This window comes from Equus caballus, chromosome 15 (genome assembly GCF_041296265.1).
Source record: "Equus caballus isolate H_3958 breed thoroughbred chromosome 15, TB-T2T, whole genome shotgun sequence".
Lineage (NCBI taxonomy): Eukaryota > Metazoa > Chordata > Mammalia > Perissodactyla > Equidae > Equus > Equus caballus.
Genome location: NC_091698.1, coordinates 102,651,229 through 102,676,201, shown reverse-complemented (window position 1 = coordinate 102,676,201; position 24,973 = coordinate 102,651,229). Strand labels below are relative to the sequence as shown.

Below are 24,973 nucleotides of genomic sequence, written 5' to 3'. Positions count from 1 at the left end.
CCAAAAAATTCTTATTTCAAACTTGGCTTTTCATGAGGCCAAACAATTTAAACATTTGGGCAATTGAATCAATGCATATTTTCCACCATGTAATAAAATAATAGTTCAGTTGAAAATTTTATTAATTCCAAATTGAGCAGAGTCTGGCTAGCGGAGCATTTGGCCCATAGTGGCCTTTGCTCTCTGTCTGGCTGGAAGGAAAAGATGGTAGAAACAGCTGCTTTTGCTTTCACATGTGAAAAAAGGTAATGATTTTTAAGAGATGCCTTGTCAGGAAAGGACGAGATATAAGACAGAACACTCATCATCCAAGAGGAAAAAGGACCTTTGTTTGGTTCTTTATTGCATGTGAAGAAGGCCATTTCTTCCCCATATACACTATGAGAGGCCTGTGCAAGATGACCCAGAATTTTCCATATCAAAGCATGGACAGTGTTTATCTGTGGTTGTAGGAGTTCTGGTGATTTTTCGTTCTTTTCGTGTGCTTTCATTGCTTCAATTTTCAGGCGTTCACCTATGCACAAGCTTCCTTTGGAACTCTGAGTTCTTTATCTTTGTCCTGCTCCTTCCGTGCTGTTACCTAGCTATGCCACCTTGAGCGATCTCGACATTCTTTGAGTAAGTCTCTTCACCGCGTGCAAAATGCAGGGTGATGGAATAGGTGAATTCTCAGGTCCCTTCCAGCTCTAAGATTTCTGATTTAAAATGAAAAGAAAAATGAACCTTACTTTCTTAAAAACAGAAAGAAAAATGAACATTACTGAACACAGAGTATGTGTCTGGTTCTGAGCTATTTATTGTCATAGTTTTGTGTAGTTTTTTCAATTAAACATTATCTCAATTTATCCTCACAATAACCCTATGAAGTGGTCATAAATAATAAATAATGGAATAAGAATTCCAACTCAAGTCTGTCTGGCCACATAGCCCATACTTTTCCACTATCTTTCCAACAATTCCCTACATTTGATGTGAAAAAAAATTTATTTTTCTCCCAAAGCTCCAGCACATAGTTGTATATCCCAACTGTATGTCATTCTAGCTCTTCTATGTGGGATGCTGCCCCAGCACGGCTTGATGAGCCGTGCCTAGGTGCGTGCTCAGGATCCGAACCAGGGAACCTCAGGCCATTGAAGCGGAGCATGCAAATTTAACCACTTGGCCGTGGGGCCAGGCCCTTGATGTGAAAAATTTTGAAAGAAAGAATGAAACTATTCTTTTTTTTGAGGAAGATTAGCCCTGAACTAACTGCTGCCAATCCTCCTCTTTTTGCTGAGGAAGACTGGCCCTAAGCTAACATCCATGCCCATCTTCCTCTATATTTGGGATGCCTACCACAGCATGGCTTGCCAAGCGGTGCCATGTCCACACCCAGGATCTGAACCGGCGAACCCTGGGCTGCCAAAGTGGAACGTGTGCACTTAACCGCTGCGTCCTTGGGCCGGCCCCTAGAATGAAACTATTCTACAAAACAGCAGATAAGCTTACTGAACTATGAAGATGCTGTTAATGTCATCGCCAAGTCATCAGTCCGTTTGGCTTCTTCTTAACTGAATGCAGACTTGTTAGGAAGGTTCCTGTTTATTGAGCCTTCATTGGAGGTTCAAGAGGAAATTTTTAGTTTGTCCAGTCATCCTTCTCTTCCTTTTCTATCCAAACCACTGAATAAACTTGCTCCATTTTCGTCCTTTTAGGAAAAGCAATTGAGAAGAATCCAAGACAAATGAACTTATAACTGCTCTCTCACAGCAAAGGGAAGTTACATTCCACCAGACTATTCCGTGCTGACCTGAGCCCGCAGCCACCCAGGGGAGAAAACACACTTAGTGTGACTGCAGCCACACAAATTTGTGTGTCCGTAGAAACTCAGGTTTTATGTTATTCTCCCTGTGGTTAGAGCTGTGGTTTATTGTTAACCACTTTCCTTTCTCTCCCTCTCTTCAAGGTAGATTTATTAGCACAAATATGTCATGCAAATGATGATTTATGATCGCACCATAGTCCCTGAGAAAACATATTGATTTAGGGGAACTTGTGTTCCCTGCTACAAAGCCCTGTTGTGGGAGGCCTGGATGATGGGACTAGAGTTAAGCTGAATTCATCAAACTGCCAAAAGCTTTATTTCCTGAGATATTCTGCTGCTGCATTATTCTGCGCGGGTTCCACATTTGGAATCTGTACTTGTTATTTCATCACTGCTATTACCATTCTGATTCCTCTATTCTGTACTCAGCTCAAAGAATTGTGACGTTTACCTGGGTAGCCTTCCACATGAGCTAATCAATAGGGAGATGTTTGTTCCTAAGCGATGAAGAAACGTTGAGGAGAAGCACACAAAGTTATCTGCCAGCTCCCGATACTGCTCTGATTCCCAGGAGAAATGATTTCCATCCGATCGATCCTGGTGTGACTAACCTGCATTCCTCACCACGCTCGCTCGCTCACGCACAACGTAACTTAGGGGGCTCCGGGAGCGCCCTTCACAGGTACCGCTCCCTCGTGATTGGGGCAGTTACGTCCTCAGCTCCATGAAATCCACACAAAAGCATTTCGTGAAGGGACGACAGTGAAGGAGTGCAGCCCGTGCCTCCATCAACAGGAGCCAGAAATAAGAGCATCAGGCAGGAAGCAAACAGAATCTTGCAATTATATTTAATTGCAAAAGGCATCCAGGCTGTGCACTTTAGAACATCAATAAAAGGAGCTTTGTTTTTTCTGGGCTCAGCCGCGGTGATTAGGGATGGGAATATGATCAGCGGCATTGATCATTCTCTTCATTCTCATAATGTCTCTCCCTGTTTCCCTGATCATTTCACTTTCAAAGTGGGAAAAACGGAGTTATGTGACCCTCTGGGCCTGAGCCCACCACCCTATTGACAACCTCCATTAATCTTTGCGAGTCTCACCCCATTTACTAAATAGCAGGGCTCACCTGGAGTCACACACCAATCAGTGGCAAAGTTAATTGCAATCAATATCGCTTCACACTTCTCCTTCCCGCCCCCGCCCCCACCCCGTAGTAAATCTTATCTTCTCGGGAAGACAGGCAGCTATGGGCAGGGGACCCTTCTTTGCAGGAAGTAGAATGAGCACTTGGGGCAGGAGGAAGGTTTCATTTATCTCAGAGTCATACTCGTATTGAAAAAATTTTGGTTTTTGAGTTTCATATTCGAATATTAGCATCCTCATTTTTTTTGTCTTTTCAGCAGCTTTCAGTTTATTCACAAAATTTATAAAATAGCTTTCTGTTTATTCATAAAAATTTTAAAATAGCTTTCTGTTTATTCATAAAAATTTTTAAATGCATTTTCCCAGGTTGGAAAGTACTATGAAGTTCATTAAGAAAAATTGTTAAAAAATACACAATGAGGGGCTGGCCCCGTGGCCGAGTGGTTAAGTTCGCACGCTCCGCTGCAGGCGGCCCAGTGTTTCGTTGGTTTGAATCCTGGGCGCAGACATGGCACTGCTCATCGAACCACGCTGAGGCAGTGTCCCACATGCCACAACTAGAAGGAACCACAAGGAAGAATATACAACTGTGTACCAGGGGGCTTTGGGGAGAAAAAGGAAAAAAATAAAATCTTAAAAAAAAAAAATTCCATTTCCTTATTTAAAAAAATACACAATGAATAAAGAGAAAAATAATCTCTCTACTAAGTTAACCTTTCCATGTCCTGTTGTTTTTCCTCTTTCCCTTTTTTCTAATCAAATACACATGTAAAGTCTGTTTTGCATGTTGGTATTGTGTCTTCTCAGATGCAATATGCCACCACCACTCTTCTTGCTTCTTCACTTCCGTCATAGCAGCTGAGTGAACATCTACGCTACTGATGGCTTATGTCCATGATTGTTCAATGTTTGGGCTGTTGAAAAACAGCATATAGATTCAGTTGAGAAGTGGCTACAAAGTTTTTTCCTTGGTTTAAGTGTGTGATCCAGAAAGCAAAATTTCAAGGATGAATGAAATGTCTTGTTTTTTCAGAAGGGTATGGTTCGTCTGTTTCATGAGACATGACTGCACATTTTTTTCTCTCTTTATCCAGTTCTATTGGTCTTAAAGTTGGAAGAAAGGTCATTCAGATTACAGATATCTTTGCAGAATTTTTGTCGTTTATTTTCCTTGTTATTGGTAGTCTACACCCTCTTTTGTCCCCTGCGTTTTTGCATGCAGATAGTAAGAAGCATTTGGCAAGAGCTTTAACAAAAGCTACTAGCCAAACGCTACATGAGCTGTAAGTCTGAGGTTTCCCCTGACTCCTTTCTGACGTATTTCTCAGACCCCAAATTGCCAGGCACAGTGCTGATGCAAAGGGTGCTGTGATCGGTAAAATCCATCTCTTGTCCTCCAGGAGCTCACATCTATCAGAACTGACAGATACCCGAAGTGATGAATAAACTGATTGGAAGTATGCATGAGATGCTTCAGGCTGCCTTGCGGATGTGCAGTAGGAAAGCGTCATAGAGGAGAAGACACAGAGTAAGTGAGAGCTTGTCGTGTAGTCAAGCCGAGATAGGAAGAAGGTCGTTCCAAACAGAGGGAAGAGTTTAAATGAAAGCTGGTGGGCTTGAGAGTGAGGAGTTTTAGGGGCACGCTACTGGAGACGATGAGTGGGCGAGTGGGTAAGTGAGAGTAGTGGGAATGGCAAAAGTATAAATATTCAAATTTTGTTGATGTAAAGTATTCGTGATTTGAGGGTATGGGATAAAAGAGAAGGCTGTGGATAAAACCTTCTCATACTCCTATGGAAATGCTAGAGGAAGCGAAGAATCAATGAAATCCTACAGGAAAAGCCAAAGCGAAGAGTTGTAGGAGGTGGAAATGATCGACTGGGACAAGGGCAGAGAGGCCCAAGAAGATAAGGACTGAGAGGTCAGGGCCATTGGTGAAGTTGTAGAGTTGCTATGAGAGACGCTTGGATGCAAAGGAGGCAGTGAGGGTGAAGGAGAGAGGAGAGGGGACTGCTGGCTAGGCAGCCTCAGCTCAGTCGGTCTGTTGCTTTGGAGGACTTTGGGTAGTTCAGAGTTGGCGGCCTGGGGGAAGGTGGGAGTAGAGGGTCTGGGAGTAAAAGGCAAGGAGGCAAGCCCTGAGGACAGAATTTACCCAACTTTCCCTCCCCTCCTTTGAGTAGCCAAGTATTCCTGTTTGTTTACCTTGGGAATCTCAATGCCTGTCCCACCTAGAAAAGACTGCTAGGATCAGTTTGTTTCATAACTCAATTTAAAAATCACTTAGGTGGGGAATGTGGAAAGAAAGATAAAAGTTTCTCTGGAAACTTTTGTCCATGGAAAATATCTGGTTGAATATGATTAAGTGGATATAATAAAGAAAACAAGAAAGCTCTGTTTCTTGTTCCCTACTTCATTTCAGCTTGGTTTGGACCAATGAAATATCCTCTGCATTTTCCCAGAGAAGGAAGTTCAGGTGCCTGTTCCCAGCCAGGAATCCGGGCGGGTGCGGGAGCTCACAGACTCTCCCACAACTGCACACACCTGAGCGTCTCTCCTCTCTCCTCTGTCTCTACTAAGTCCAGAGAGCTGGAACTGCCATTTCTAGGATTACTATTCAAACAAAACAATAATAATAATGATAACAAAGGTAAAAATTACATCAATGCAAATTCTCATTTTTTTGTGATAATAGCTTTGGAGATGATGAATGCATATGCACTTATTTAAAATATTTGTAGTAACTGGATCTTAGCACTGGTTTTAGGAATCGCCTCTGCAGCATCCTTGAGAGAAAGTCATCCATGCATCCCTTGTGTAGTCTCTGTGTATGGGGATCTCATCACTTCTGAAAACAGTACAGTGTGATCCATTATCGGATGCATGTATTTGACAATCTTTACATCAAGCTAAAATGCCTGTGTCTAGTTTTTATCATTGATCTACTTTATATTCTCTGGAAGAATCCAAAACACATCTAAAATCACTTTTCCATGGGGGCACCACTTCAACTACTACTTGACAAGTATTATATGATAATCTCTTCTTGCTATTACTGATACACTTCACAGAAATCTAATAGTAGCACAATCCTTTTCCTACAAAAGTCAGGAGCATCTTGAGGAGCTAGTCAGTTGATTCAAATAGCATTCATTTTAATTCACTTTATTTTTTATTTATTTACATTTTTTGGTGAGGAAGATTGGCCCTGAGCTAACATCTGTTGCCAATCCTCCTCTACTTTGTATGTAAGGCGCCCTCACAACATGGCTTGAGGAGCCTTGTGTAGGTCTGCATGTGGGATCTGAACCCATGAACCCTGGGCCGCCAAAGTAGAGTGCATGAACTTAACCACTATGCCACCGGGTGGCCCCCTAATTCATTTTGTTTTATCTGGGACTAGTGTAATCTGAGTGAAGAACCCAGACTTTGCATGCCACAGCTGCATGCAGGGCTTGCTGCCCTCCCCCGGTGCCTGGAGTGTGTTGGGCAGGGCACTCCTGATGTCAGTTAGAAGGAGAGCTAGAGCTCTGTAGACACGGGGACTCAACCAGCTGATGCTCATGGAGTGCTCACAGAGTACCCAGCACTCGGTAAACCTAGATCAAATCTAATGCACTCCCGGAGACGGCCCTCTGAGGGCTGTTCTTCTCTTCATTTTATGTTTTGAGAAAATCAAGACTCAGAAATGAGAAGTCACTGAAGAAGTGGAATCCAATCCTAGATGTTCCTGAATCCAATTATTGACTTTCCCACCCTATCTCCTTCCTTGTCAAGAAGCTGGTGTGCGGAACACCTGGTCAGCACAGTGTGGTATGGGAGAAGGGTGACAGGGACAATTGAACTGGAGATAAGAGACAGAAGTCCATTCTTCAGTTGGTTACTATCCAGTTTCAGGGGAGAAAGAATGTATGAAAACACTACAGGACAAGAGCAGACAATATGTGTTTAATAATGTTTCTCTGTAATATTGTAGAAAGATGCAAATTCGAAGACTGAAGATTTATATTTAAACTGTAATTTAACAGTAGAGCAAGTTATTTAGTCTCTCTTTGGATCAAGGAAAATATCCCTTTTCAAATGAAATGATAGTTGGGAAAGCACATGAAATGCTAAAATGTTCTGCAAAGATAAGATTATTTTTGACATTTTCAGTATCAATTATTTCCAAGGGATGCCAGTAGTTCTTAACGTAGAAGTTTGTCATTTTACTTTTCCCAGCACATGGTAGACACTTAATAAATATTTCTTTGATGAATGAATATTGAACTTCTCCTTGTACATAAATTTGAATCTTGCTCTAGAAATATGGTTCCAGAAAAATGTCACTTAGCTAGTGAGTGAGCCTGGCCATCTGCTGAGCATCTGGGCTTGAACATGTCGATAAAACTCTGGTGAAGTGATCAAAACAGTGTTTCTTTATGAAAAATGCTACACAGAAGAAACGTAAATAGTCCTCATCTCGACAAAAGAAACGAAGGGAGAGTAGAGAGATGACCTGAGAAACGACAGTTCTTAATTTTAAAAATAGAAAGTTTAGATATATTAAGTGTGGAATGTCAAACTTGATGATTCTACCAGGCCCACAACCTACACAGGTTCACCATATGCTCCACAGGAAATAATAAAAGCCATTTTCGAGTCTTTTAGAACATGCTCCCATCAATAGAAAAACTGCTTATCTGTGGGAGATAAGCCTGTAGCGGAAATAGGAAGAATAATTAGTTCACGCTGGGAGAAAATTCCTTTACAAGTGTCACTACGGACAGAAGTGAGATTCAAGAGAAAGCTGAGGTCCACGCACCTGGGTCCATGATGCAGCACGGGCAGGCACGGCCGGCTCCTGAGCTTGTTGACACCCAAGGCAAGGCTGGTTGGAGGCGTTTAACTTCGATAAAGGCATCTCGGGAGAGATGGCACCGACTGCTCTCCTTGCCATCAACACATTTCTTCCTGGGGTGAGCTGCTGGCTGAGGAGAAGCCTATGTTCACCCCTTTATTGGAAGAAGAAACTTCTACTAAAAACACATAGTGAAGGAGGAGACCAGTGTCAGAGATGCTGGTGGACAAAGCAGACTAGTGCCTCCGCTTCCTGCTGACATGTGGAGCCTAGGACGTTAAGCATCGTGAATTAGAAATCTGAATATTTACAACCTCCTAAAGAACCTTGGGTCCACGTGGGAGTCTTTTTATTTCTCACTTTTGCTAGGCTGTGGTCAGTGTTTCTAAGACAGCGTAGCATACAGTTATACATATGACAAAATTTATTGCTGTATCTTTACAAACTTTCATGCCGGGTATAGAATAATTAAAGGTATAAAGAGGTAATTAATTTTCTTCCTTTACAGTTGACAATTTATGGAAGTAATTATATTCTAAAGTTATATGCAGATATGTAGAATTTGGGGAGGATTTTTTGCACGTAAACAATCTACTATAATATTCATATTATCATTACCATATTGAAATAATTTATATTTTAATCTTTCTGTTTAACCACAATTAAGTTTCCAAACAATCACAGTTCTGAAGGTAAAAAGGGCTCTGGAAATTTCATATGTATTCAGACAATAAGGTCTGATGGTTAACATTTTAGAAAATCAGCAGGAGAGATTCAAAGTGATGAGAGAAACTGGCACAACTTGGAGCTGGGGGAGAAGACAAACATCTTTTCTAAACCAGGAGCTAAACCATATTGAATATGTGGTTATTTTATGACTTTCCTCTAAACTGGAGCACCATCCCCTCGTAGCTTTGTTGAGGTTTCCAACGAGCTACATTTCTGGTTAAGCAAGATTTTCCTGTTATATAGCTTTTACCTTCCAGGCAAAGTAACATTCACACACATGAGATTCCAACCTGAGTTTTATAAACCACTCCAGCGACAGTGGATCTCATTTCAAACGTCTGGATAAATTTTCTCTATAGGGACAGGCTGAGCTTTCTTTGAGTGTTCTTTGTTCTCCTATGTGACTTCATTTTCCCTCTTTAATCTTTCCAGTCATTAAAAAATGTCTGAAATCTGAGTACTTAAGAATCTTTCCTATAGTATGTTAACCCCTAAGAGGCATATTATGTTCTATAAAGTAACGATTAACTGAGTTAGGCAGAGCAAAAGAGACTCCTGTAAACACTTAAATAGGAAAGTTATAATCGCCTGAAATAGCATCTGGAAGCCAACAAATCGATTGAATGACCTCAAAGGGTCCCTTCACTGGATGTGTCCAGAAATGATCACGGCTTCAGAGCTTGTCCCTTCAGTGCAGGAACCAGTGTGTTGTGAATACAGTCAGCTCCACATCTGCCTGGGTCCTTGAGGGTCAAATTACTGGCCACGCTCGTGCTAACTGCACACTTGGACACGCTTGGATGGCTATTTTTGTGGTATTCTATCAACATGTTTAGGCTCAACAGTGGTTTCAGTTTCATCTATAGTTTTATTAATGCTCATGAAGGGAGCAGAGTAGGTAACCATGAACTTGGTGATTGCACGTCTTCTGGCAGCGTTTTCTCCCTATCAGATAGTGGAAGTACGCTTGACAATTTTACCAGTAAAAAGGGATCTGATTTTTTTTTTTTAAGATTTTATTTTTTCCTTTTTCTCCCCAAAGCCCCCCAGTACATAGTTGTGTAGTCTTCGTTGTGGGTCCTTCTAGTTGTAGCATGTGGGACGCTGCCTCAGCGTGGTTTGATGAGCAGTGCCATGTCCGCGCCCAGGATTTGAACCAACGAAACACTGGGCCGCCTGCAGCGGAGCGCGCGAACTTAACCACTCGGCCACAGGGCCAGCCCTAAAAGGGATCTGATTTTTAATATTACTTGTAGTCATAGCTGGAAGGGGCCTCAGAGAGCCTCTAATCCAATCTCTTCACTTTGCATTTTACTGAAGCCGCAAAATGTTAAATTCGCAGAGTTGGCAGAAGATCCAGTTCAAGGACCCAGGTCTGCTGATTCCAGCTGTCTTTGCATTTTTGCTTCCCTAACTCCCACCCGGCAAAGTGCTGAAATTTCACCCTAAAATTTTTGGAAACTAGAGGAAAAAAAGGCCCCCATAATCCTGTTATTTCATTTCCAGTGTGTGTATTTTGTTAGTATGTGTGTTTTGCATTGTGTTAATTGTGGTATCTATTCATTCTGCAGCTATCTGTTGCTATTCTATCATGTATCAGGCACTGTACTAGACATTGGAGATACAAAATTTAACTCAGCCCTAGCCCCTAATAAGATGGTAGAACAACACCATAGACAAAAAAAACGAAAAAGCAACAATGATTTAACTTTTGTTTTTTACAAAAAGTTTCTCAGAAGTAGAAAATTGGGTATTATGGAAGCTTTAGGACAAATGGTCAGCCCAATCTTGGGGTGATCAGGAAAGTGAAGTGAAAATTAGTTTTCATATCCCAAGATGTTTTCACTTCTCTGGAAAGAAATTGAGTATGTTAGCCTTCTACACAAAAGTCCAATAATCTTCCACAAAAAGGACTTTGTAGTCAGGCATTTCAATTTAAATTCTGGTTCCTCCTGTGTGACCTTGGGCAAATTAATTAACCTCTTTGTGCTTCAGAATCCACATCTGTAAAATTAGTATGATACCGCATTTTGTGGGTTAGAAAAAACTACTAATTGTAAGTCATTGTGGATTTCATAATAGCTTGACAGAATGAAGGAATAGTTCATAATACATACAAACACACATGTGTACATGTTCAACCAACAGTATCGTATTTATAACATTCCACACTACTTTCTTCTACAGCATCATAATCAAGATGTGAACCTAAATTTTCTTCCTATTTGCGGTAAGATGCTTCAGAATTCTTTACCTGCAGCAAGTTGTACCTTACATCATGATGAATTTTCATAAGCCACACTCATGATCTTCATTTCTTTAACACTTTTGTGTTGAAAATTTAATTTTGAAGCAAAATGAAGAATCCCAGGATTTTACCTACATTTCTTTTGCACTTACACTTTGGAGTTTCCTCTTAGTGAGGTTATGTGTTGCTGACAGTTAAACAGCTTCTCTTAAAAGTCAGCTAGAGAAGACTTCTGGCCTAAAGATAGTAGAATGAGCAGGAGCCGAAATTTCTCTCCTAAGGCCCAAATTCATAGGAACAGTATGAGGAAAACCAACATCACATCATTAAAGAGAGAAAATGCACTCAACAAATGAAAGAACTCAAACAAAAGAGAAAACTAAGTGCTTGAAAACAAATACATTTAAGATCATTGGAGAAATAAAGAGATTCACAAAAGAAGAAGTGGAGGATATAAAACAAGAATAGGCACTCACGACAAGCAGATTCCTATCAGAGAGCTTGGAAATAAATAAGTAAGTATGTGTGTGTGTATGTAAAAGTTTGGAGGAAATACATTAATAGACAGGCTTAAATGTGTAGGAAGAGAAAATTTGAGGGACATAAATTATACTGGAGTTTTAAATACTGATGCTGCTACGTTGGTGGTAGTAGCGGTGAGGGGATAAATGTCACTAAATAGATTTAGAAAAGTATCAGTTAGAATACCCATGGAAAGCATTTAAAAGTAACAACTAAGAAAATAGAAATAAAGAGCATTACATTCAAAATGCAGAAGAAGAAAAAGATGGAAAAAAGAAAACTTAATCAGATCAAAGAATATATAGTTTAAAAAAATAAAAATAAGTATGGTAAGTAGAAAACACAAAGTTGTCAGGAATGAGTCCTAATATATCAGAACCACGATAAGTATGAAAGGATTAAAGTCATTACTAAAGTGGATGAAATATCTAGAAGAGTCAGAGAAATATCTAGAACAAAATTTCCAAAAGGCTGAAAATTAGAGAATACAGAAAGATATGCGGGGCAAATGCTCATAAAAATATAACCAGTGTAAGGAGTGTAGCCAAAAGAGAATTCAATGCAAAAATCATGAAATGGAACAAAAAATACTATTTATTTGGAAGTTAAAATAGATAACTTTATATGACTACCAATATGGCTTTAAAATACAGAAAGCAAATTACTAGAGATACAATATAGCTCAGAAACTAACAAAGTAGTTAATAATTCAGTACAGTTACAGGAGATTTGATTAACACAATTAAGGAGCTTGACTTTTTAATTCATATTAATCTTTGAATCATGTATATGTATATGTATATATGTAATTGAATATATATTTTGACACACCAGCTGGAGTAGTTTATAAATGGATATAAATCTGATATGAATATGAATAAAAACATCTGATATGAATAAAAATATAGATAAAAGATGGAGACATAAATATTTCATAAACAGAGTACATTTATTCTATCTCAACACTAATGGGGCATGTATAAAAGTTTACCAATAATTAATCCATTAATGATGTCTCAGGAAATTCCAAAAAAATCCCATCAAGAACTTCGGTGAAAAACATTAGAAATTTTCAAGACAAACATATTCACACTCCTTCCAATGCAGAAGTTAAATACCTGTGGGGAATCTTTTCAAACATGGATATCTGGTGCCTGAGCATTGGGTCAAGTTCTCCTAGCACTGAAAACTCTATGATTTACTCTGAGACATTTGTCCACGTCTACCATGTTTGATTGCATCGCCTAGTATATGGCATGCAATCTTCCACGTATACAAGGACTTTTAATGCCCGTATTAAAACTAGGTGTGATATTTTAATGGCATTTTAAGTGACATTTAAGGATTCAAATTTAAGTTAAAATTGAGTCTATTTCTATCAACGGAAATACTAGAACTGAAATAATAATTGGTGGAATAATTCCCTTTTAAAGTGGGCAAAATTCATATGTGAAGGCAATCAGAACTATTGTTAGAATATATTTTATCACTTTGCATGATGACTAGATAGATTATTTCATATTTATTATACATTTATAATTTGTGTTATAAAATGTAGTCCCAGTTCAAAGATGTTAAAAAAAGGTGTTTCTTAGAATCAAAGGAATACATTAATCTCTACTTTCCTGGGTGGTGGATTCTATCTAGTGTTCCTGACATAAAATCTCAATAAATGCATAAAGCACAGACATTTGTGGAATAGCTGGGAGAGAGATAAATGCCTCTTCTTCCTCTAGAAGAACCAGCTTCTAACAGGATGAGCAACTATTTTAAAGATGCTACCCAAGGACTTGAGCAGTAGGGAGCATCAGGACCCCAGAGTGGAATGACCAACTCGTTCTTTATGGTTGCCTCATTCAGACAATACATTAGTTGGATGAAGACCCAATATCTCAAAGTTCCTATCCTCCCCGAGGCCACGCTTTCCACAGCCACCACTCCACTGCCTTTTCACTGTTGTCAACAGAGGGATAAGAAAATTGCAACGGTTTGAGGCTGATGCCAATCAGTTCTAGTTGAGGAATATTATTTTTAACCTGCATTCCACTCCATTGTCAAGTCCACCAGGAGCAGAAAAAATAATCAGAGGGGAAGATGCTGAAAACAGCACTAATCCAGGGTAAATTGACTGTTTTGCTGATTGTGTCTGTGGAGGTGAAAGAGAGCAGTGAGGTACAGAGAAAAAGCCAGCCTAGTGACACGAGGAACCCACCACAGCCCACAGGGAAGGGACAGAGGGATTCTGGAACCCAGCTGAGAGCCGCTCCGACGTGCCACTGAGAGAAGGCTGCCTGACCAGGGTGGGCCCAGAGGGAGGGCGCGGAAAGCACCCCGATTTCTCTCTCCTGGACTCTTTGGTTTTCTGCCAGTGCCTCACAAAGAGCCCACCCAAAGCCTGAGGGCAGGGGCCCTGGTGGGTCAGGCCACGAAGGCAGGCCCTGGGCCCAGAGCAGGATGCCGAGGGGCAGCGCGAAGCCCTCCAGTGTACTTACGTTCCGTGGTTCTTCCCTTGTCGCTTCCTTTTGTTTTATTGACATCATTTACCAGAGTTCTAATGAGGTTTGTGTCATGTAATAGGCCTCTTGTCTTAACGGTGAAATATGATCAATTATTTACTCGCTTGAATGTAATACAAGAGGACGTGAGTGGAGAAGGAAATGGACCTTTTTAGAAGCTTTCCATGTGTTGAACCGGCTCAAAACACACTCACTTATGTAATCCACATGATAACCCCGTGAGGCCAGTGTTGGAGGCCCCATTTCATAACGAAGACATCCCCTAGATTACCGAATCGGTGAGGCAGGAGCAGAGAATGCGGCCCACCGGGCTGGGCCTGCAAAGCCTGTGGGCTGGTGTCTGCAGGTCTCCGGAAACTCCCAGCTGAGCTGGCAAGAGCCAACGAAGTAGATTTGTTTGAGGTTTTTTGACTCTCTATATGGAGAGAATTATACGCTTACAGAAGTGTCTCAAAGATAGCACAGAGCGTTCCCCTGTGTCCTCCACCCGGCTTCCCCGACAGCGTGTCACATTACCACGGCCCCACGGCTGCGCTAGGAGACTGGCATTGATGCCACAGCATTCGCTAAACTCCGGGCTTCATTTGTCGCTCACCAGTTTTTCACTAACGTCATTTCTCTGTTCTGAGAGCCGATGCAGGATCCCCCGTCATATTCAGCTGCCATGTCTCCTTGGGCCCCTCCACTCTGTGACAGTTTCCCAGTCCTTCCTTGTCTGTCTTGACGTTCACGGACGCTCTTGGAGAGTTCTGGTCAGGTGTTCTGTAGGAAGTTTCTCGGTTTAGCTTTGCCGGCTGTTTCCTCGTGGTGAGACTGATACCTCGCTTTGTTGGGAGGGAGACCACAGAGGTGACATCTTTGTGGAGCACCACCTCTGGGTACACGATGCAGATACGACTTACTGCTGGTGCTATTAACCTTGATCATTCGGGTGAGGGGGTTCTGCCAGGCTTCTCCACCGTGAAGTTACCGTCTCCCCTTTAAATTAAAAATGTTTATTTTGAGGGCGTCTATGTAAATATCATGCTTTTGTTTAAACTTTCACCTACTGAAAGTATGCGTATAATGCTATATATAATTTGTGGGCCGTATTCGTCTGCTAGGGCTGCTGTAATGAAATACCACAGACTGAGTGGCTTAACAGCAAAATGCATTTTCTCACAGTCCTGGAAGATGAGAGTCTGAGGTCAAGGATTCGGCCCGGTTGGCTCCTTCTGAGGCCTCTCTCCTTTCCTTGCAGAAGGCCGCCTTCTCCTTGTCCTCACATGGCCTTTTCTCTGTGTGAGGACACTCCTGTGTCTCTTCCTCTGCTTATAAGGACATCAGTCACATTGTATGAGGTCCCCACCCCCATGGCCTCATTTTAACTTAGTGACCTCTTTAAGGGCCCTATCTCCAAATACAGTCACATTCTGATGTACTGGGGGTTGGGGCTTCAATAATAGATTTTGGAGAGGGTGCAGTTCAGCTCATAAAATGCAGATGTGCTTGTATTTGCAGGCATATATGTAGTCGAAATTCACTGGAACGCACGTCAACGGTAAACATTAAATTCAGTAATGTGCTGACCTGTGGCAGAAAGTTACGGAGAGAAAAACAGTCAGGGACAGTTAAACGACAACAACCTTCTGCTCCATCTGTAATGTTTTATTTCATAGGCTGAGTATAGGAAACACAGGTTTTCATGATAATAAGTTTTGTACTTTTTAAAATATCTGAAATAGTCCTTAATAAATGGCTAGCAATCCTTTAAACAAAAGTTAGGTAAGAGACTATAAGAAAAGGGAGGGGAAATAGTAAAACATACAATTTTTCTACAAAAATTGATTTTTAATAGGAGCACCGATATTTTGGAAGGGAAATTAAAGTTGAAAGACCTCTACAACCCCGGCAGAGTACTGGATGTGCAGCCTGGGTATTGGTTGGAAATGGGGTTCATCAGGCAGTTCCCAGGTGGCAGAGCCTAGTTAAATAACACATTTGGCTTCCCAAGTACCAGCTCTTGTCCCAATTATTTCTGTGCAAATCATTTGTATAGACTCTGCCATCTCCTCTACTGCTTACTCTGTAAAAGTCTCATAAATGACTATGTGGATAAGTAGTTGTGGGCTGGGTTTGTGCAGTGTGTGCGTGTGTGCGTTTCTCTGTGTGTGCTTACCTCCATCAAGCATAGTACCTCTGTTGCCTGCTAAGACGCCACCAACTGATATCAAAAATGATAGAAATGACCAGTGAGCATATATATGCATATTTTCTTCATACTTTGGGGGCAGGAATCGAGGTGGATTTCTCATTGGGGAGCTACGCGAAACAGGTGTTGAGACGCGAGGCTCCACTTGGACTGGACCTTTTCTCTCTAGCTCAAATCTGCACTTTGGCTTCCTCTGCCATCCCGTCCTAATATTTTTACATGTGCTTCCCTGTACTCTCAGTAACTGTGTCCTAGCTGTGGTGAGACCTCACACACTGCCATACTCTACATGCCTTAGGGTTCTCCTCCAGGCTCCACGCTCCACGATTTCCATTCTTCTTTGTCTTTGAAGTCCAAACCAAAGTCTGCTTTCTCTGACAGGCCTTCCTGATCGTCCACCTACCAGTTTTCTATGAGCTCCCATGAATTACTCTTTTATGACGTTTCTAATGCTTGTGTCCTTCTGCCTCGAATTACAGTTAATTGTTGTGCATCTTCAGTAAATTTAACAACTCTTTGTCAAGTGCCTACTCTCCACCTGCTGGACACTGGGAATACAGGGATGAACAAAATGCCTACTGCCAAGGGCCTTGCCATCTAGTGAGGAAAGTAATGACAACAAATGGAAATGATTAAAAATACCAAGTGCTCTGAAGGAATCTAGTAGGTCCCTGAGGAAGACAATAAAAGCAGGGATCTATTTATAGGAAGGATTGTGCAAGTTTTATGAAGAAAATGGCAATTAAGCTGAGAGCTAAAAAGGAACTGGCGTGGTATTTGCTGGGTGGAGACCATGTTGGTAGGGAAGAGTATGCATAGTGGGCTTATGAAAAAAAGACCATGGCATATGGAGTAGCTAAAAGGTTTAAGAGGTGCGAATGTACAGGAATGGGAAGTAATGAGGTTCAAAAATCAGGCAGGAGTCACACCATAGACTTAGGATTTATAAGCCAAGGCATAGTGTTTAGATTGTTTTCTAAGTGTGATAAGTGTTTGAACTTCTTCAAAACTGAGAATCAAGCAACTCTGGACATTATACACTGACTAGTCCCCAGTAGGAACACGCTCCAATCACACAGAAATACAGGATGAACAATATGCTGTATATCAGTTTAAGAAATACTTTGGCAGAAAGGGAAAGCGATGAGAACTCAAGGCCGTAGCAGTGAGTAGGTGGTGAAGCCCCGGGTTCACAGGTGTCTCAGTGATCTGTTACTGTGTGACAAACTACCCTAAAACTCAGTCATGTAAGATAATAATGATTTATTATCTGTCACAATTCTATGGGTTGACTGGGCGCAGCTGGGTGGTTCTTTGCTCTTCTGCTACAGCTGAATTCACGCACAAGGCTGCATTCATCCAGGACATCTGTAGAGACTGGACATCCAGGTGGCCTCTCACCTTCCAGGACCACTCTCCCCAAGGTCTTCTGCAGTGAGGCCATGAAGTCTCACTAGAGCATATTTAAATCAAGGCAGCTAGCTTCCACAAAAACAAAGTTAAAAGCTGCCAGGAGTCTTAAGGGGCAGATTTGAAACTAGCCCACTATCATTTCTGACATAGTCTATTAGTCAAATCACTTCACAAGGCCAGTTTGAATTCAAAGGAAGAGGGACTAGACTCCATCTCTTAATGGTAGGATTCAAAAGAATTTGTGGCCGTCTTTAATTCACTGCAATAGAGCTCCCAAGAGAGACACAAATAAGTAAATATAATATGCTATAAACAAGTAGCATGATCTATTTTTTTTAAATTTTGTTTGTTAAAAAAGTTAAAAGGGTAAAGGAAGGAAAATAATTCATAAAAAGGAGAAGATATTATAAAAATGCACATTTGAAAAGTAACAGAAATTTCAAAATTAAAAACTGGGTTGTTAGAATAAATTTAAAACTAAAATATTCAAAGGATGAGATAAACAGCAGATTCAACACAGTTGAAGAAAGATTTAGTGAATTGAAAGATAAATCTAAGGAAAGTAACCAAAACAGCATTGGGAGATAAAGAGATAGAAAACATGAAAGGTCAGTTTAGAGAAGTGTCAGAATGAGGAGGTCTAACACACAGTTAATAGAAGGAAAGAATAGAGCATTTTTAGAGGGATAGTGTTAATAAAAGCTATGAATTGTCCTGAATTGGAATAAGATCCCTCAGATGTCAAAGACTACCATTCGTCCCAAGTACGATAAATAAAAAAACAAATCCATGCCTAGTCCATCATGGTAGACATAAAAACATCATAATTAAGAGAGAGAACTTTGAAAAACATGAGAGACATAAGCTAGATCATCCTCAAAGGAAAAGCAGAATTTTCATCAGCAACAATAGCTGAGAGAAGAAAATTGCATAATACTTTCATGGTAGTGGCAGAAAAAGAAAAGCCAAGCTAAAATCCTATAGTTACCCAAACTCTCAGCTGGGAGTGGGATGAAAGCAGTTTAAAACATCCAAAGACCAAGATTGTTTCCTATCCACTCACAAAAGTTTGGTGAAATAACCATTAAAGGATATATTTCGACAAGAAAAAATACAAATGCAGAACGAGTGGAGCACAAAACAATGGTGAGAAGGAAAGTGAAAGTATATTGAAATATGTAAATAAGTCAGCTTAAATTTATTTTGGAGATGTTATGATTAAATAAAAAGATTAGACTATGGCAACATGGAAGACAGAGGGTAGATAAAGCTTTCTAAAATCTTCGTCTTGTTTTGGAGAAGGATGAGGATTTTGATTAACCGGATACCTGTTGAGAAAAACAAAGATTAAGTTTGTATTCTACTAAGGTAAGAGTAATTATTAGGAAAATGGAAACATCATACAATCACATAAGCAGTCTCCCTTAATACTTAGTGGGTGCCTGAAATAGAATCATATCATATATATAATCTCATTAAATAATGTTATTTGACTTCTGTGATTGTCCTTCATTTTTTCATTCAAATATGATGATTTTTCTGAATTTCATTCAACATTACTCAAGATGGTACATTCTACTGTGTAACATATTAAGTCTCCCTTATTTACAAGACACAATCAGATACCTTAATACATTGTCTCTAATTATCACAGTAATTCTGAAAATTTGGAATTATTACATGACAAAAACTAAGGCTTAGAGGGGTTGAAAACTGTGCTGCATCATGAAGTTGTAAGTGCAAGACTGGTACCCAGCCCAAGACTGCCTCTGACTGCAGTGCTCATCCTGTTCCCGACACACAACGCTGACTCCAAGTCAGGGCAGCACTTTCCTGATTACTAGCACTACCTCTTCCTCAGAGGAAGGGTCTTAAGTGCCGTGGAGACAGGGTGGGAAGGTGGTTTTATGGCCACATGATTGCTCTCAGACGACTTGGAGCTTACGTGCAATGTGGTGGAACTTTTTACAAATCTGAGCTCTATGAATTGAACTCCCCACCCAATATTCACTGGTTGACTCTTTTATTCGTTTATTCATCCAATCACCTGGATAGCTCGGTTGTCATTTTCAGGAGGGCTTCAAGAAGGCGAAATCTCACTGTCAGAATCTTGCAGTTTCGTAGACGCTGAGCTACGAGTCTTCCCGGGAACAATGAAGTACAATTTCTTCATTTAACATGAAAGGAAATCTGGGCCTGGAGCGGGGAGGTCTTCGTCCACGGACACATGCACAGTTAGTGGTCAGAGAGCAATTTCTATGGGGTGTGACTAGCTCTCCTGCTGCAGGCCTTACGCTGCCAAGCGTTTCCTGGTTCCCGAAACCCCATTACTAGAAAGACGTTCCTTTACGTTAAAGCCAAGGGAAGTGGGAGCCCTCTTTCCATGTCAGCACCTCTGCGAGTAACCCAGTAAAGTACTTCTGGTTGTTGTCATGCTAATGTGAATTGGTCTGCTAGGAATTAACACACCAGTTACCTAGTTAATCTCTGAGGTAATTACAGGGCCGTGTGTTTCACACCAATACCATACAGGCTTTGGAGCGAGACAATTCAGGAGTGCTCATTCTCACACTTACTTGCTGTGCTCTTGGCCACGTCACTTAACCTCTCCAAACCTCCCTAGTTTTTCTGTATAAGTGGAAGAAAAAAAGCATTTATCTTATATAATGACTGTGAATATTCAAATTAGGTAATATGTTTAGACTCAGCATTATCTTATGTACATACTTAGGAACAGTGTACATTTTTCTTCTTTTACAATATTAAATGTCTATAAATGGAAAAGGGAGCTTTAATAGGTAATGAGGGTTGCTTGTTGCAGGAGGTGTTCAAGCAGAACGTAGATAATTCCTTCTCAGGACACACCTAGTACAGTGCTGGTCACGTGGTAGGTGCTCAGGGATATTTGTGTCATCTAAACTTCATGAGCTTTTGCCTCCTACCTGTTCATCAGCATCCTTTGCCCATCCGGTTTATCTCATAATTGCTGTTTCCTACACGCAGTACTTTGGGACCTGCAGCACCTGCTTAGGGACCCATCTTCTCAGGGGGATTCATACTACTTTAGTAGTATGAAGTACTGCTGACTGCTACTGCCTCAGAACACCCTCACGGGGCAGCCTCATACTCAGCCACTAGACCCTACACCAGGGGTAACCAACAGTGACATTTCCCAGGGCCACATAGGTGGGACAAATGAAGAAACAGACCAAGTGTAAGGCAACAGAGAAGAGCAGAGATTGAGGACAACCAGAGAGAGCAGGTTCCTTCTAAAGAGCAGTCAATTACTACCACGGGGAGATGTCAGAGCAGTGTTGCCAGACTTTTTGATGTTTCAAGAGGAGCCTAATTTCAAGAGTTGGCAGCTAACTCAAATACAAAACCACGACGACAATAACTGTGTGAGCCCAATATAATATATTTGCAGGTGAGTTTGCGACCTCACCCTGAAACCCTTGGCTGGTCCCCCGGAAGCACTGTCTGCCAAGCGAGCTAAACGTGAAGTTGTTTTTTCACCTCTGGGATGAGTTCCCGTTTTCCATATGCTAAGGTATTATTTTGTCCACAGAGAGTGATAATTTGTCAAATGCTATTTCATTGCCCTAAACTGGAATGCTTAATCTCATGGAATATGTTATATACCATTGCATCAAAAAGGGAGTTGTAGATTTTCCACCCTCATGCCAATTTTTTTTAAATTAGCGTTAATTATGCTGGTATTTCTGCAGAAGACTGAAATGTTTTCTTTTTTGTTTGACTAGGAATTGCCAGTTAGTTGTAGCTCTTTTGCCTGCATAAGAGCCAATTGTAAAGAAAAGAAAGTCTCTGCGCAAAGCGAGCTATACAAGCCAAGCATTCTCACAGCCGCCAGGGTCTACCTGCGCTTCAGACTGTCCATGCGCAACTGCAGGGAAGCCTGATTTCCTATGAAATGCTCTCTTTTACCCTGTGGTCTGTTTCATTAATCTGAAGTTCTCAACTTTCATTGACTTCAAGTACTCAATTTCACCGTGTTCAAAATGACGTCTAACTTGGATTTATAAATAATTATAATTATAATAATAGATTTGGATTTATAAATAATTATACTATTGTCCAGCAGAGCAACTGAGAGGGAATATTTTTTAATCCTTATTTTCATCGTTGTTTATTCCAGAGTTTGAAAATTAATAATATAAAAGAACCAAAATCCAGTGACTGAAAAGGAGAGAGAATGCTTTTTAACAATTCTTAGGACCAATACAATTTCAAAAACTGATGTGCTAGTCGGTGTAAGCTGCATGGTCTTCGTGGGAAGGAAACGAATTAGGGAAACTTGAGATTTGGAATCACGTAATCCTGGATTTGGATTCCAATTCTGCCACTAAGCATGTGTGTGACATTGGAACTTTTACTGAGTGACCCTGAGTCTCAATTTCCTCCTTGGAAAGATGGGTTTGCAAACAGCTTCCAAGAGCGTAGAGTGAAGATCAGATGGGATGGGGCGCGTGAGCTCCTGGTGCTCAGCATTCCGGTGCTGCAGGAGCTGACGCTGGAGGTTGCACAGGGCCAGGCGGCAGAGAACAGGGGCCGAGCAGCCCCTGGACAGCTTCTCTCTGTGGGCAGGCCTACAAAGTCAGGAATGGCCAGAGACTCTTTCACACTTTTGGCTGGTTGTGTCCTTTCCTTTCGGTTGTGTAGAAACGGAAACTTATCTTTGGGGTGAGAGCCCTGGGAATTTGGTGTGTCTGGGAGAGCAGGAGACAGTCTCATTACATTCCTTATGACTTTTCTAGGAGCCAGCACCTGCACCCTTTTGCTACCACCTTCTCTTTCAGTGCTTAGAAATTTGTCCTTCCCTTTCTACTCAGCATTTGACTACTAATGCCCCCACTAGGAGCAGCAACTGCTGTCCCTTTTTTCCTTTCTCATTCTCTGCACTAACTCAGTCTGGGCACAGAAAGGTGCTTAGCAACTGTTTTGGTATGAATACGAAATGACTAGAGCTTTCTTGGTGCTGCTTTCTCTGACCACCCCTCCCTGGTTCAGACCCTGGTCTGCCATTTGTCCCTCTGTGTCATCAGCGTAGCACATTTTTCTGTTTAGCAGAGCTCTCTGGGTTTTGTGGTTATCTGTTGTCTGATATCTGCTGCTGTACTGGTGCTCCTGGGAGCCAGAGCTGCTATTATTGGGGTCTGTGTCCCCTCCTTCCAGGAGTTTGCTTCTTCATAGTTGGCATCTCAGGTATTTGTTGAATTTAGGTGAACTGAAAGTCCAGATGCTTACATTAAATAGGTGATGTCTCAGAGTCTGAATTAGGCACCCCGTCCCCTCAAAAACACCTTTCTTTAGAAAGAAAGCATCTTTCCCTTCTGGTTTTTCCCTGTATGTGGAGGGAGCCGTAGCTTCAACCCATTCCTGTTGCAGCCCTCCTAGGACCAGGCCAAGGCCCCAGACAGATGGATCAACAGTCCATGTGGGGAAGGATCAGAATTTCTCTGGGGCAGGAGCTTCGGAGCAGCTGTGGGCAGTCCATCTCATCACCAGTGGCCATCACTCTTTTCCTGTCAGTTCAGTCTCGGTGCAGCAGCATCGCTGATGGGGAGCCCTTCCAGGAACAGGGCCCAGAGGAATTCCCACCACACTTCCCTCAAAGAGGGATTGTGTACCTCTCAGCAACCTAGATTTCACTCTGAGATATGCAGGTGGCATCTGATCAGGTTCGCAAGAGCTTCCGGAGGCGTTGTTTCACTCCTTTGTTATTTTGTGAAAATTGGTAGTTAGCAGAGGTCAGTTCAATGTAATCTTCCTAGTGATTTCTGCAGACTGTTGAGTGGACAGGCAAGGGGACTTTGGGCTCATTAGATAAAAGCTTCCCTTGGATTTGGGGAAGCAACACATTCTGCTGAAACACTGATGAGAATTAAATAAATGATAAAAGCAGACTATTTACAGGGGCAGTAAGAAAAGTAACCTTCTCGGAGTTGCCATTTTACCTTTTTCACTAAATTTTGTGATTTGACATCAGTCCAGAAGGATTTCAGCAGCACAGAGGTATAAGGTCAATGGGCACATAGCTAACTATGTATACAGTGAGCTCCCCATTCAGAGAAGGAATTAGACTTTTGATTAATTGAAATTGAAGTTTGGAGGCTTGCAAAGTTTGTAGCCATATGAATCACCATATCGTATTCGTAATCCTAATAATTAGATTCAGAGTCCTGAGGCTTGACAAGGTACTTTTTCACAAGAAAGAATAAACACACAGAGTCACTTTTAACCATTCATTCATTCATTCAACAAATATTTATTGCACATCGAATTTATGTGCCAGGCACTGAGCAAGCCTTTGAGTTAAGCACAGTGGATAATAAAACGGGCACACTTCTTGCTCTTCTGTAGCTTTCTATTTAGTGTAAAAGAAAGACAGTAAATAAATAAACTCAAATGAATATTTAAATGGAATTTATAATAAGTGCTATGAAGGGAAAGTGTATGTGCTTAGAATGGTGGACACTAAAAATGAATGTGAAAGTCTCCAGTGGCAGATTTCAAACAAACAGGAATAACTCGGTAAAATGAACATTCCATGCTGTTTACTCTGTGGTCTCCATGCTGTCAATCTTTATGTATGCACGAAATCCCTTGCATCATAGCAGCCGTTAGATTGTGTTGAAGTCACCTGTGTGTACTTTGTTCTAGATCATGAACTCTGAGAGCCAAGATAAGGACTAAGATGTGTTCATCTTTGAATTCAGCAAGTCTTACAGGCCTGGCATGGAGAGCTGCCCAATTCAATGGATCTAAATTTAAAACTTTAAGGAAATATTGAAGTGAGTACCCCCAACCATCCATAGAGTGGCACACATCTAATCACACCATCAATTGATCAGTTTGGGTCATAGATTTGCCCTTTCAGTCATGCTAAGTTCCTTGGGGAAGAATGGGGTAGCTTCCAGTGAAACTCAGTACTGTCATCATAACCCTAACTTAGGGAAAGATGGCTAGGGAGCTGATCACAGTAGACCATAACAGCATTTAAGAGCCAGTCCCACCACTCATGGTTAATCTTGGGAGGTCATTGACAGTACCAATAGGCATAGCTAATGGGAATCATGGAAGCTGGTGTTGTAGTCACTCAACAGCTGGACTCACATTTCCACGTCAATTGTGCGGCCAAGCAGAGTGAGGAGAGTGGGTGAGTCATTTTCAAAGGCAGTGTGGTGTCATTTAAAGACTCCTGCACTTGGCCTCAGAAAAGATGAATTCAGAGCCTCAGGTCTATCCTATGTGAGTTCTGTGAACTTAACAGTTACTTTATCTTCCCAAGATTTAGTTCTGTCGTCTGTCAAAGGCGGGTAGCAAATATATACTGTACTGTCTCTTTTGGTGAGAATCAGATGGAATAGTAAATGTAAAAGCATTTTGTTAATTGAATGTATGATGTCAATTTGAAGATATTTCCTCCTACTCTCATAGAGAACTATTCCCTAAAAAATGCCCCTTTCTGTGCAATCAAATCATTTCTCCTTTTGAAATTCCCAATGTATAATAGAGCGCCTGAAAAGTAGCAGGTGCTAAGTAAATGC

At 41.2% G+C, this 24,973-nt stretch overlaps 1 long non-coding RNA gene across 1 annotated transcript in view; it reads left to right on the top strand.

Moving 5' to 3' along the window:
* Positions 1-2,261: 2,261 nt before the first annotated feature.
* LOC138917769 (uncharacterized) overlaps positions 2,262-24,973 on the top strand; it is a 42,669-nt gene continuing 19,957 nt past the window's right edge. The window contains exons 1-3 of the long non-coding RNA XR_011426217.1: positions 2,262-2,486; positions 4,350-4,477; positions 24,087-24,217. This is a non-coding gene — a long non-coding RNA (uncharacterized lncRNA). The remainder of the gene's footprint in view (positions 2,487-4,349; positions 4,478-24,086; positions 24,218-24,973) is intronic.